A 14879-nucleotide genomic window follows, 5' to 3' on the forward strand; every position below is an offset into this window, starting at 1 on the left:
GAGTTGGTTGCCATGTCTTTTAGACACTCCTCATTGTAATATTTCACATATGGACAGGGATTTGGAAGAAATGCATACCACTGCATCCATCATTTGCATATGCTATGCTGCAGCACCATTTTAAACATCACATGCCACCCCCTCATAAGGGGAACATCATCCACAAGGGAAACAAATACAATAGACTGGTTTTCTGCAGCAACAACATGGCCTGGCGTAACAGAGGAACGCTGCTACACGGCACTTGTAATGCATAAAACATGATTCTGCCACGTCCAAGTTGTTGACAGCTGCAACACATGCTCAACTCGGGATCTTTCAGCACAGACATCCGGCCGAATGAGAAACTCTTGGAAAATACCACAGGAGCCACCTACAGTACAGTAACCCAGATCTGCATTAGCATTCCTTTATTCTAATTACTGGAAGGATCAGGAAGAAGAAGTTGGTGTGTTACCTCAGGGAACGTGTGCAGCTACAGCATGAAGGTCCACTTCACCGGCTGCGCTGTTCCTCGCAGAGGAATCACAAACGGTCCGTCTCCTCCTCTTCCCACAGTTGCTACACGAGCTTCACACCAAGCGAGAACATTATCGCCCAGACACATTGATGGCACTCGAGCGAAGGCAAAAGGGTTAAAACCTACTGGAGCGGAAAGTCACACCAGCACGTTTTAGTTGCAAGACCAGCCGCTGCCGCCGAGCTTCCTCCAGCAGCTCAGCACCTCTTTTTTTCCCCCTTTCTATTCTTTCCTTTTTTTTTTTTGACTGAACCTAGCTCACATAGCCTGTTCCCCTCCTCCTCATGTGAGATGGTAAAGCACTGGGCGATTTGCACCACTCTATCATGGATCGTGTTACGCTGTCTGGCTGTAGCGGCGGTCACAGATGATAGGCTGGGGAGCTTTGTGTGTGTGTTTACCCCTCAAAAGAAGTAGCGGGAGAAGAGGGAGGGAGAAAGGGAGGGAGGGGAGAGCGGTGGGCTCCCACCCTTTTAAAAAAACATAAGAATTTAGAATGGTATGCAGAAAAGAGCGGTTAGCTAGGTGAGAGGCAGAAAGAGAAAACCGGACTGTGAATGCAGGATCCAGCCAGGCGCTCATAACGGAGAATCGTTATCCGGCTTATTATTTTTTAGATTCCATCACAGCTCAAGATCATGAGAACGTGCAGCAGAGGACGTGCTTTGCAGGAAAGCTTTAGAGACGAATGCTGCCTGAGCTGCAGAAAGTAGCCGTTTCTAAAAATAATTCATTAACACATTGAACGCATCTGACAAGGGAGGCTTTTTTAGAGTGTTTGTGACTACGTTAAGGGGAAATAAAGGAGTGTTGACAGGGTTTCATAAAGCATGCCTCCTAGTCATCAGAAAATATTTCTTATGCGTCTGTGAACTGCGTGACCGCGTGCTCATTAATTTCTCTTTTAATGCCACCTCCATGAAGTCATATATATTTATATATATTTATACATACACACACTCCTAATACCAGTAAAATTTCACTCACTAATGCCTTATTTGCATACGTCTTATTTACCATTTTGAGTAATGAAACACTCCTCATATTTACCATTTACTGCTGGCGTGTCGGTGGCTTTATCTGCCTGAATGAATTTACTTTATTTATTGCCTTCCCACTAAAAGCAGTAAATAGACTCATTTCCAGCTTCTGCACTTTGAGACTCTACCCTCAAATTCCAGGGCAGAAAATTACTTTGAGATTGTTTATCTTGGTCCTGAGTTGAGCTGTCAACAAGTATATTTTTAAGCTTTTATCACTGACAAAGAGAGCTTTAAGACAAACTATTTTTGCGGAACTCCTACTCAAACGTCTATAAAACACATTTTTAACTGCGCACACACAAGCGACACGTAAATCTATAGCTGGTACCGCTAAAGGGTGGATATAAAAACCAACAGCTGAAAGGGCAGAGGTCTCTGGTATGGTTGGAGCAGAATTAATCACAATAATTCTGCAGCTTCAATCTTAACCTCCTTTATTTCCATTCAATTTAGTTTATATAGTGCCAATCCCTTACAAAAGCTGGCCCGTGACACTTGATATGTGACCCATCCAAGCATGAACCCTCTCTCTGGTCAAACAGGGTACAGTCTGACCATTAGCAACAACAGGGATTTCCGGCTCTATTAAGATTATTGCCCATATAGTGAAAAATCAATGATTCGTAATGTTCACCAAGACTGTCATTAAATTCTACAGAAGACAGCGAATTACGCCTACAAGAACAATGCACTCATCAGTATTGGCATCCGTCGGGCTGCAGTTAATTGGGATACAAAGGGGCGACGGTAAATTTCAAATCAACATTTTAATTTTTCAGTTTTTCAAGTGATAATGTCAAACGCTGTGTGATAAATGGGGAGACGGTAAATTATACCCAACCCAGGCCCCACTTTGCTATCGCATTCGTCCAGCTTGTGCCAGCTTTGTAATCCCCAATCAAATGATGCTCATGAAAACATTTCAACACCAATTAAACCTAATTATCATAGAGAGCTCCAATAGGTCACACGCAGCTGGAGAGCTCCATATCGTCAGCAAATCAAATGAACGTTCCAACTATATAAATTAACACTCGTACACAGCAGCCTGTAATACTCCACTTTCATTACCGACCAATGAATCCAAATAGCAAAGGATTGATGAGATTACTTTGAAGGTGGACATCAAATGTGATGCCTTTAGGGTTGAGAACAAGGGAGCACTTCTTTGACATTTTCCCAGCGCAGCCACATTAGCTGAAAGAGCTCGTTCAAGGCTGGAGGCTCAAACGCGGAAATGTTACGTGTTTGCGGATTGGCCTTTGTAATCCACGAGTGTCCCACTTCTATAGGACGTGAGCAAAACTCGGCGAGTGGCCCGAATTATTGTGTTCGTCATCCATCCTGAAGGAATGGCACCGCAGATGTGGCTATTTTAAGATGGAAGCATTTCTCCATTAGTCGTTTTCTGAAACACCTTTAAGATGGGGCCACTTTTTTTCTTCCCTTTTTTTTTTTTTTTTTTTAAATCGTAAACGTAATCGATGGACTCATTAGAACTACATGGGCGAGTTTGAGATATTAAAACCAGATGCCGAACAAACTAGCTTGTGTGGTTGATGGCGTATTTTTTATTATATATCGAAAAAAAAATATATTATTTTTTTTGGTTAACACAACAGATCTAAAATAGAGATGTAATAAAATGAAATACTATGAAATACCAGGGCAGTCACGCAACAATGGGAGGAGGGTTTACATTATGACTAGCTATGGAGGGCTTGTTTATGAACACAATATCCAGGGTTCAAAAGGTACACGGTGGAAGTAAAGAGAGAGCAGTTGTTTTGGTCTATTCAGAGGGTAAATATTTGTCTTCTGACAGAGGATATTCTGCATTTATCCAACCATTGTTGAAGCTGGATTACTACAAAAGCCCTCCCAGATACCGATTTACCTACAGCCAAGGAACTCATATTCACTGTGGCACCATATGAAAACAAAGACAGTGGCAGAAAGGGAGAAAATGGCTTCCACGCGGCAAAGTAGCTGCGGTAATTCCCCCTTCCAAATTAGCAATATGGGAAAATGTCCAGGGTCTTCTTCACATAATATGCTTACTTCTCCATCAAAATAGGCTCTGCTAAAAGAGCTGCAGCTAAATGACGGCTATTCAGCGCGGTTTCATTTTTGACATGCCAAAGCTGTCTGAGGTACTCAGTTAGTGTGTAAGGGGATGTGGGCGGGGGTGGTAGGTCTCTTTGCACGCCTTGTGCTCTGTGGACTTAGTCCAGCTGGCCTTTAGAATATGGATTTTGTGGTGCCTTGGCCAGGCTCTCTCTCCATGGGGGGCTGGACTGGGTGCCCAGCTTCAGTGGACTCCCTACCGAGACCCCTGGGTGAGACGACGCTGAGAACCCCTTGGTCTGCAGGGTTAACCCATGACAATGCGATGGATGCTTCCCACAGTAGCACCATACGTCTTAGTGTGAAAGAAAAATATTTTGATTTTGTTTTTTCTTAAAAGTGGTGAAAGGGGGATGTCAGCAGGGGAGAGGGGGGATGCTGGTATTGTAGAAGTATCCCTGGCAGTCACAATGCCCGCACACTTGGAAAAAAGAGAAAAAAAAAGAACACTGGGAGCGCAGCTGTGCAGCAGATTTACCTTTCGAAAAATCTGGGGGGATAATAAGTATTCAAATGACAGCTCTGTGCCGCAGCATCCACAACCAAAGTTAACCACGAGCACCAATGTCGAGTGCCAGCAGCAGACACAAAGGTCTGAACTGTGGGGTGCCGAGGCAGCTAGCGCAGCATGGCTAAATGGGGCAGGTGATTTCCCATCTCCTCCGCTGCCCTCCAGGCACAGCCAATCACTGCTGGGGAAAAGTGGCGCCCAGCCTGTGAGCCAGGCAGCCCGAGAGTGTTAGGGCAAGAGAGGGAGCCGGAGTCTATCTGGAACCATGCATTATTCACATGCATCGCTACGGCACTAAGACCTCCACAAAGGAAAGGCCTCAGGTTCCATCAGCGCCGACTTGTTTCCAATCTATTATTGATGGCAACACTACACCCTATACTTTTCCCTGATTTACTGGATTCTATCATTGTTTCTGTAATAAAGGCTATTTCCAGTAAAGTCTGATGAAATGAGCGTGATATTTCCAAGCACGCTGCCAGAAGGTGTTTCTTGCATGTGGCTTTGCACAAATCACGCGCACCACAACGCTGTTGTTAAAACAAATGGTTTGTAGCTTTAATGGCGTGTGCACAGCCCAGTGTACACAGCGAAACCAGAACGCTTTATGCAAATCGTCCATCATGTCACAGGTTTCCATGAAGAAATTCATGCAAGTGTGGAGACCTCCAGTCAGACCCTGCAAAAGTAATGAGCTATCCAATTACCCCATTATGACCACATGTAATCAGTGTTTAAAAAATGCTCTGACAAAAATTTCCTCTGTTCCCATAGATTGCCAGTATCTAACGACACTTTCCCAGAGATTAATGCTGTAATAACCTAAAATATGTGCATTACCATCAGTTGATTGGTGAAGCAAGTAGAGAGATGGCGTGGACGTGTACGACAGGAAGGGGAACTATTGTGTGTTGGTTACATCAAGGAAAAAAAAAAAAAGCGCTCTTCTTCCACCGCGAAATAGATCTTTTCAAATGACTGATGCAAAGAGATACGCAATAAAGGAGCGTCAGCATGCTAATATTCTGGAGTCGAATCACAAAGCTAAATTATTCTTCACATTAGGATTTTATCAGAGGAAGTTTAAACGATGCAGCTCTTGAACTTGGTCGCTCTGCATTTCATTGCAATGTCCACATTATTACCATGCACACTTCAAAAGGCATCCAATCAATCTGCTCAGTATGCGTGGCTGGGACACTGGTCCATCTCTCCCTTTGAGAATGTCAACGCATTTGACTGATGCGCAGTCGATCCCCCAGATTGTGGCTAATCATCATTACTGGCCACTGAAACAATGACTTTCCTCGAGCCCGCTCTGCCTCGAGAAGGACGCGGGGGACCTGCTGGGTTTTCTTATGGTGGCTTAACACTTGAGTCTGGATTTGAGGAATTAAGGCAGACTTGGACACAACAAAATGTGCACTCTGATCATCCATCCAAGTCATCAACTCTGGTCTGGCTTGTACTGTAAACTGCATCTCATGAATTAAACATAAATCAGCCGCAGATATTGTATTTTCAGGAAAGTGTGACAGAGCTGCACTTGCAGTTGTTGGAATTTCATTTTTATGGTTTGTGCAATGAAAACAAATGATGACTGCTGCACATTTCTAAAACATTAATAAAAACAGTGGGAGGGAAATGAGGACAGAAGCATAGGAGGCAATAGTTTGGGAATTCTCCAAAATGGACAGTGGATTATGAAAAATGACTCCTTCTTTAGAATGTTTAAAGGTTAGGTCTCAATTACACCCAGAGCAAAATGTCAGCACTATCCCCTGAAAGACTGGACGGCGATATTAATGGGGAGTCCAGAGAATGGGCTTCCCTTGACTGGCTTTCCTGTTAACCAGACATTTTCATTTAGTCGTCCGCCAGCAACTGGTGCCTGTAACACCAACATCCATCTACGGCCTGATGGAGAGGATAGGGCCCACCCCCATCTAGTGAGCAAATTCTAATCATGTACAATAGAGTGAAAAGTAGTTCTACTTGACTATCAAAGAAGGGTGAATTATCAGAATGCTCCATTTTCTGGGTTGTACGTTTATTCGGCTTTCGGTGACCTCGGAGGCGATAAAGACGGGGTAACAATGCACACATCAGGATTTGGAGAAGGAGCCAAGTTCCTCTTGTCATGTTAAAACCAGGCTTTCAAAGCCTTTTAGCTGAATAAGTGTGAAGTAAATACATATCGCCCCAAAATCTCCCAAAAAAAGGGGAGGCCGTGGTACACATTGACCGCTCCACAAACAAGACGGGGCAGGAAATTTCTCGACTATCTACAGGTGACAGTGGAACAAATGGAATAATTGTGGAGTCTCTGCGCTGCAAAAGATAAATAATGGAGTGTTGTTTCGAAACCCGATCAGTGTTGAAATGGTTCCCCTTTACTCCTGGGACCAGGGAGGGTTCAAAGCCTTGCCTATTCATTATTATTAATAGTGTTTACCCTTTCTTTATCATACATCACTGACATCAGATCAGAGGGTTGCCTGCACTTCTCATAACAGCACAACTGATCTCACTGACAGGTAGAGCCAGTCGAGCTTCCTATGTTTAGATACAAACAGGAAGTAATTACATCTACAATCAGTCATTCATCATCAGGTGAACACTGAATAATGATCCAGAATAGAGGGATATCTATTAAATGAACGAATATTCCTACCGTCTAATCAGATGACATGATTTGACAGAGAATATTTTCTTAGGTAATGTTGAACCCAGACCCAGTGACAAGATGATTTAATAGGATTCAGGCGAGCTCATCACTCACGCTCTCACCACTTTATCTAAGATGCAAAATGGCTTCTGTGTGAGGTGGACTGTGGCAGCGGATTATTTGTGAGCGCTACGCCGTTTCCCCCCCCCCCCCATGGTAAATACATCGTGTCATGCAGCAGAGGGTGGAAGAAAAATCTCTTTCTCAAACTATTTTAATGAAGTCCCAAATGTCAGCCTCATGCGTCTTTTAAGAGAAAACTCCAAGGGAAGTCTCGTCGAAGCCTGCCTGTCTGCGCGGCGCGTCATCGATGGGGTTCAAAGAGACGGCTCGAGAAAAAGCAGCCTAAAAAGAAAGAGGTTAAGACAAAGCCTACTACTGGAATAAAGAGCACACGTCAGAAGACAACAGAAGATTCGGAGCATTTGGAGGTCTGTAATGGATTCCTGACACGGTGAGCTCCGATTGGATGCTCGCAATCTCCTGCGCGCCAAAAAGATAGCTGTGATAGGAAGGGAGGAATGAAATAATATATATATTGTTTTACAAAGCTGGCCTTAGACGGCGGTCAGCATTTACACAGTTTGTTGATGCATCTTTACAAAGAAGGCTTTTCCCAACAAAACCGTTGGGCTGAAAACAGCAAAAAAAGTCATTGTTTTGGGTAGAAGCGGTGAGCAGCCGAGCTTTAAATGAGCGCCAACACATCTTCCTCTCCACAACAGTGAGACGCAGCGAGCGGGGAGGGTGGACACCCAATTAGTGGAGAACAGTGTGTGTCATCTTGACACCGTGTTTGGGTTCCTTCAACAATGAATTGAGCACCCCAGAAAAACACTTAAAGGCTGCACCGCTCTAACATTTGAAGGACTGGAGACTTGAAGTTAAGGCTGTTGCAGCCATTATTACCAGTCAGTGTCGTGTCAGTGGGTCTATTTTGACGATTACCGTTGTGGTGCCATAAATCACAGCCTCCGCTCCATTTTAAATGAAGCAAGAACACGTAAAAGTGAAGAAAACCTATATTTCCTGTCTTCCTCCATTGATTTCTTTTGTTTCTGCACTCACCTTCAGACTGGACTTGATTAGCACCAACTGGCGCTCTCAGGCCACTGCTGATTTACTCTGTGTTTGAACAACTGCTGGTTCCAGATGTGAGATCCAACTTCTACAAATGATGAAATACTGGACTCCTGCCTTCAGCAACATTTGTCTGAGACTTCAGTTTCCATATATCCTGTAATATAATACTCTAAACACAATATTATTACTATTACTAATAGAGGAGCTGAGGTGGATATTTGCATAATTATCGCTTCCAAGCATCTTTAATCCACAAGCTCTGCAAGTTAAAAAAATAAAACCTTACAATAGCTCGTGACAGCTTGCCTTGGGTGAGAATAGAGATCAAGTTTTGTTAACAAAGTTGTTTTGTCGTGTTCGATTTGTAACTGCTGCTCCCGGAGCGTTCTCTTCTTCAGCGTGGCGCTTCCTCCAAACCTTCCAACCTTCCAGGCTGTCATGCAAACAGCTTGATAAGGTAATGTAGGGGGAAAAAAAGCAATACACGAAAACTGCTCTAACCTATTTGCCAAATGGTCTATCATCTAATGCCCCGGTGCTGCTCTATTGTCTAATCCTACTGCTGAGGCCTCTAAAAGGATACGCCGGCCTAATAAGATGAATGGGCTTTGACCCTGGAGCTGCTAAAAGCCAACCTGGCCAATTTATCTGAATGACCTCTACTCTTGGCAGAAACAGCCCTTACCTCTCATGGAAGCCTTAAGGCAGGATCAATAGCACACATCCATGATATTCCAAAATAGGGAGTGTCTAGATTCAGAGATTTAACTATGTAATTCCTCACACAACATAAATATTAAAGCCAGACAAACAGCGTCGGCCTGCTCGTTTTCTTCACACCGTATGTGCCGAGATGCACTTTTGTTCCGCTGAGAAGGAAACCCACAGACGGCGACTCTCCGTACTCCAATATCTTAAGGAGCAACCTTGATGGAAATGAGGTACATAATAGGATTTGTGAATTGAGTTTTATTCTACTTTAAAATATTTACATTACGTTGGGGCTGCAGTTTCAGCGCTAATTCAATCATCTATTCTTAAATCACAGGGGGCTAATGTAAAGCAAGAATAGAGTGTAAGCTCTACACAGATTCATCAGTAATGCTATTAGGCAAGCCACAATCGCGGCTATTCCGAAGCCGGGAATTGAGAAGTGCATCTGAGGGGAAAATAAGATTTTGTCAACTAAATTAAGGATTCTGTTTCATGTTCTGTTTGTTGGTGTTGGGTCGTGTTCAACCGAGATGAAAGGCCTGACTCGGGATAGGTCAAGGCAGGATATGAAGAAACGAACCTTTTACAAGAGAATATGTTTCCTTTGTTTGAGCATGAATCAGTTTACATGGTATACAATATCAATCGTTGGCCTCAAATCTATAGCTGCAAAGTGCTTAGGTTTGCATTGGTGATTAGATGAATTGAACCGAGAACAGTCTGTTACTTGAGAATTTGCTCGTAGCCGATACCTAATGCCTCTCTGCTGCCTCTGAAGTGACCGCAGTTTCAGGATGCTTTGCTCCGGGCACCCGGCCAGAGAGCTTTATGTATTCTGATACCATTCATTTTTAATCAGGACCAAAATATCCCTCCAAACCACTTTCAAGCTGCCTTTGGCATCATTATTTCCTTTATTTATTTATTTAAGACGTATTCTGGTTGAGCCAACACCAATTTTTGATCATTAAATTGGTGATATTCCAGCAAAAAACCAGCTTCACCTCTCACACGACAAGCTTTTATTTTTTACTTTCATGCATTTTCTTCGCTACCATATATAGCTATATATAGTCTAGCACCTGGGAGAAGTGTGTGTGTGTGTTTAGCATATTCCTCTTGGTTTTACGCCTCGACATGCACATCTCATCACCACCTCTCTCCGAGAAGATGGCTCCGTTACGTGACTGCCGTTTGAGAAGACATGTGAGCGCGGGAGGGGGGAGTCTTCTTCTGTGGTATAATGAGTATGACGATGAAAGTGACACAGCGTCCTCCCTGGACCTTGTCGAGTGATCAATCATAACAATGGCTCACCATTTCTTCCTCTAGACACTGACCTTTCTCCCTTAAGGAAAGAAAGTGTGTGTAGGTGTCACAATGTGTGTGTAAATTCCCTTGCGCTGTCACCGTCCTCCCAATCAGTCCTTGAAATCCTTCTATGCACCCATAAATGTGTCCTTTAACGGAGAACGTTTTTCTCCTCTGGACGGCTAAAATAACTAGGAAAAATGTCCAGCTGAGGGCACGCTAGATTCTTTTAAGCCTAGAAACTCGTACGACGTTAGATTTGAAATCCCAGCACCAAAACAGCCAATAAGATGAGCTGTTTCTTGTTCTGCAACGAGAAATGCCAAGATTATGCAAATATCAATGGCTGAGATTATTTTAGGCTCTCAAAGCTCCCTGCCCTTAACAGGAGAGTGACAGAGACAGGGATGACGTGTCGAGACAGCCATGTGCGAGTGTGAAGCCACCCTATGGGGCTTAAGTGACCCCCGCCTCTTTGCCCTTGTCACAACTGCTTGAAAGTGTCAACCCGACAGCCTGACAACCTAGATAAAAGTACATCTTTGAATACAAACTAATAACGTAGATAATGAAAAAGCTAATTAATGACATTGTTTTCAAATCTATTACAGGTACACATTGGCACATGGATATTATTTTTCCATGCAACACCTGTTGTGTTTTAGTAACTATAGTTATTATATATATATATAAATAATAATTAAAGCTTTATATTTATGCTTTGCCTTCACTGAAACTGGCCTCAACTGGCCACACAGCACAAAGGGCTGTCCCCATATCTTCACTGTGAATTATGGGTGCAATATTCTATATTCAAAGCTCCTTCGAGCACAGATGAGACCATTCTGGAGGCGGCAGCATTTGAGTTGCCAACGGCAACCATGTTTACCTTCTTAATTCAGGTAAAAATAAGATACCATTTGATACAATCAAAGTTAATCGAGATGGAAACCCTTTGATTAGCGCCATTATGTAGAAGTCGAAATGTTCACATGATGAAAACCCAATGAAATCTCCTCTGAAGTCACAGTCTCAATTAAACATTTATTTCTGTGTTTGAAAGCCTTCGACACATTTCGCAAACGAACGTTAAAATGTGATTTTAATTGTGCGTGCTATAAAAGACAGAAGTCTGACAAATTCCGGGGGGGTGTTTAGGTTCTTTTTAAAAAAAATCTGAAACACTCGGACTGTTTAAAGGCTCGAGCTGAGGCGGATGCTGGTTTGGATTTACGATGAAGACAGACACTGGAGCTCGTTTCTGAATCCGGCTGCATTTAATAACTGTGAAAGGACCTCAATTATTGCATCATTTTACGGCTTAGCGGCATCTTAACTCTTAAATCATTGCTCCGTGTGATGTTCAAGGACACGCCTGGATGGACAAAGGATTATTTTAATGTAAAAAAACAACAAGGGACGACCGAAAGGAACATCAAGGTAAAAAAAGACTTTTTTTCCCCCCACAAAATTCAGATGAGGCCGCAGTCGAGGGATCGCCCCGACTTTGATTACTACTATCAAGTACAGAGGAGCCGAAAGGTCACAACAGAAATAAAAAATATTGCCGTTTCCCCATGATAGGGGAGAGAGAGGATGTCACAAAAGGAAAGAGACATGAATCCAAACAAACTGATGGCTTGGTGCGAGCCTTGGGATCACGCCGGTAGAGCAAAACACAGAAACTCTATTCGAGCCTTCGCCAAAAAAAAATAAATAAAAAAGCCACTGCTTTCCAAATCTCAATCATTTTAAGTTACAATGACTGTTAATTTCACATTAAGCTATAGTTTCTCGATTATCCCCTTTTCTCTATGCCACTTAAAAAAATATTCATAATGATGGTCACCGAGGTAACTCAAGCCATACATGTAATTATGGAGCACACAATTGGACCAACATGCTAATCTGCATTTCTTCCATTGATATTCATAGAGTACAAAATGGTTTCCTGACTATTTCCGCCTAGCATGGTAATACAATCACTCAATTACGCCGTGTGATGAAATGAAGTAAGCCATTTTCTCCCGAGGACGGTAAATAGTGGCCCTCGTAATTGACAACTGCAGAACAATTCCTATTATTAATAATAATGTCCTGCTGTCCTGCATCAGCAAGTGATTAGACAGAGTCAAGTGCGGGCCAAGGCAGCGTTGTCACCGATCCTTAGCGATGCGACGCGGAGCTGCTACGGGGGCTGCTGACGCTCAATGATGAGGTGACAGAAACGTCAGGCAGATTTTGACAGTGCAGTCACAACTCTGCAGAGCCTGAAGCAGATATACTGATTTTCTTTTAATTATTCATAAAACTGAACCACAAGTGACTGGAAAGTCTCCTGAGAAAAGTTAACAAGTTTATTAACTGTGTTTTGGATTTTTTTGTCTGCAGAGACAAAAAATAAATAAGTCCATCATGTTTATAGGGTTGCAGATGGAACACCCATAACAACCGTCTTTACCTTCTCACATGTAAAGTCACAGATAAGCAACTACTGTCTCCACCTTGGAGTTAATAATGCGGCGCTCTAACGGACAAAAAACCATCCTCACTCCTCTTGCTTCTCTTCCCTCGGTCACGTGACCAATTTCCTACTGATGTTCTGACCAATCAGATCCTGGAGAGACCCAATAGCCAGTAAACACCTCGGTGACAGTTATTTACACCTGATAATGGTGTAAAGTTATATAGTGTGTTATTTTTATACCTTTACAGACCACATTTTTAGCACGCGCCCACACACACACACACACACACACACACACACAGACACACGTTCACAGGTCACATCGTCACACTAATGTATTTTAGACAACAAGATAAAACACAAAATGGTCGGATTTGTTGCATCGACGTTCTTACTTTCTGAACTTCCTTGGATTTGTTGGTTTCACTTTTATCTCAAAAGAATTCTCCAATATTTTTGTTGCCACCGGTCAGAAAAATATCTGAAGGCCCCACGTCAAATTTTATTTTTAAATTTCTTTCAAATCTTTTTTTAAAATCTATAAATACTGAAAAACCAAAAAAGACACTTCGACAAAGGAAAACATTCCTGATAAATTCTGGGACAGAAGAAAAAGAGACCAAAAAGAAATGCAATATTATTCATAAACGAAGAAAAAAAATAAAAACTGAAGAGGAACCCATGCGAGGACTGATTTCTAATTATGAGTGAGACAGTTGATATTAGTACGACTCCTTAAAATATTAAAGCAGCAGAGTAATTTAAAGAAAATCTGCTACCCCTTATTAAAATGTAAATTTATACAGCGAGACACTCCAATGTCTAATGAGATCATCCACTCTGCAGGAGGTAGCTGTGGTGCGAGTAAAAAAGTTCTCCACCATGTGCTTCTGTTGTGTTAATGTGCTCAGAGTACACACACCGAATTATCAAAATAAAACGGCCTCAAAAGGACTCGTTTTAAATTCCAACACTCGGCCGTCCCGCTTCTCCAAAGGTTCAAATGTCACCGACATTTATGGGAAAGGGCAAAGAGCTCCTCGAGGTTTTTTCTCCTGCTGTACCAAAATAAAACACCAAAAAATAATTTAAAAAAAAAAAAGACTTTTACAACAGCGAAGATACGACGGCTGAATTACGACAACACTGATTATAAAAATCAAACAAAGCCGGCTGGGATGCAGTTTAGACACCTTAACTCCAGATGTTAGAAGCATTTTCATAATTCAGAGTCCTGATCAAAGACCCACATCACAGATGGCCAGCCCCTCCGACCAAAGCAAAGGGGGGAAAAATTCTGAGGCTATTTATTCTTTTTCTGGTTGATTTGCGCCATATTGAATTATGAAAGTGGCAGCAGTGGATTTCTGCCTGTTACAATCAATAAGCAGACTCCGCTGTCATCATACGCGGCGATGATCTCAGACAGGAACCTGACAGATGGCGCGTCACCTTCGTCAGCGTGACGTCCCGCATGCGTACGTGTAGAAGTTTGCACAATTTTTCCTTTGCTTTTTTTAAATCTTAGAGGGAACTTGAGAAGCTAAGTTGGATCTCCCGGTGTGTGTGTGTCTATGTGTACGCTAGTTTGTGCTTGTGACCGAAGGAACATGAATACGTGCACACAGAGGCGCATGTTGTGGTGTCTCCAACACTTTCAGACTCCCACCCAGAGAAGCCTTTGGTGCACACTGAGCTACAGCACACTTTGACTCCTCTGCTGATTTAATTAACCTTTTGCTGGCTGTGTTCATAAAATAAATCTGCCGGGCCACGTTCTGGAGGACAACACTGACGGAGCCTTTTGACTTGAACAAAACACAAAATTATATTTCCAACGCATCCTTTCGTAAGGAGCAGTGACGGCAGAATGTGCGGAAAAAAAACAAAACATCGCTCGCACGCATACACACACTCACACACACTTTCACAGCTCATCTGCCATGAAAACTTCAAAGGGAGCTTCTTGAAAATTATTTTGGACAGAAGGTGCAGGCCAGAGCAAGTAACACTTCTTTAACAAAGGATGACAGGTGTCGCAGTGAGAAGCCCTTTCTCCCAAATCAGGGGTCAGCGGACTCGAAGCCCCTCCACCAACGCGATAAACCCCGTGCGATGGTTTGGGAAGCCACAGAGAGCAGTTACGGGGTTACTGCGGCACCTCGGTTGCGCAAGCAGGCTTTTTTCCGCACTCTTTTGGGAGAACAACCCAACTAGGCCATGCTATGTTTCTGTTTTCAGCATTCATTCATGTTTTATGAGGGGTGTAATATTGATTCTTTAGCCTCTGCAGTCAACATTACAGGGAAAAAAAACTAAAAATCCACGACTGTTTCCTTTCTCACGACATCTGTGCATCGACAGAATGAAACCCA

At 42.9% G+C, this 14879-nt stretch overlaps 1 protein-coding gene across 9 annotated transcripts in view; it reads right to left on the reverse strand.

The window, feature by feature from the left end:
- The window catches only part of LOC101062192 (teneurin-3), a 121541-nt gene that overhangs the window by 88120 nt on the left and 18542 nt on the right, over positions 1-14879 (reverse strand). The window contains exon 1 of one of the 9 annotated variants that reach the window (XM_029847097.1): positions 458-901. The exons of the other annotated variants lie outside the window; for them this stretch is intronic. The gene's annotated coding sequence lies outside the window, so the exon portion shown is untranslated. Of the gene's footprint in view, positions 1-457; positions 902-14879 lie in introns of those variants that run through there. 9 annotated transcript variants of the gene reach the window in all.

The sequence above is a fragment of the Takifugu rubripes genome, chromosome 14 (assembly GCF_901000725.2).
Source record: "Takifugu rubripes chromosome 14, fTakRub1.2, whole genome shotgun sequence".
NCBI lineage: Eukaryota > Metazoa > Chordata > Actinopteri > Tetraodontiformes > Tetraodontidae > Takifugu > Takifugu rubripes.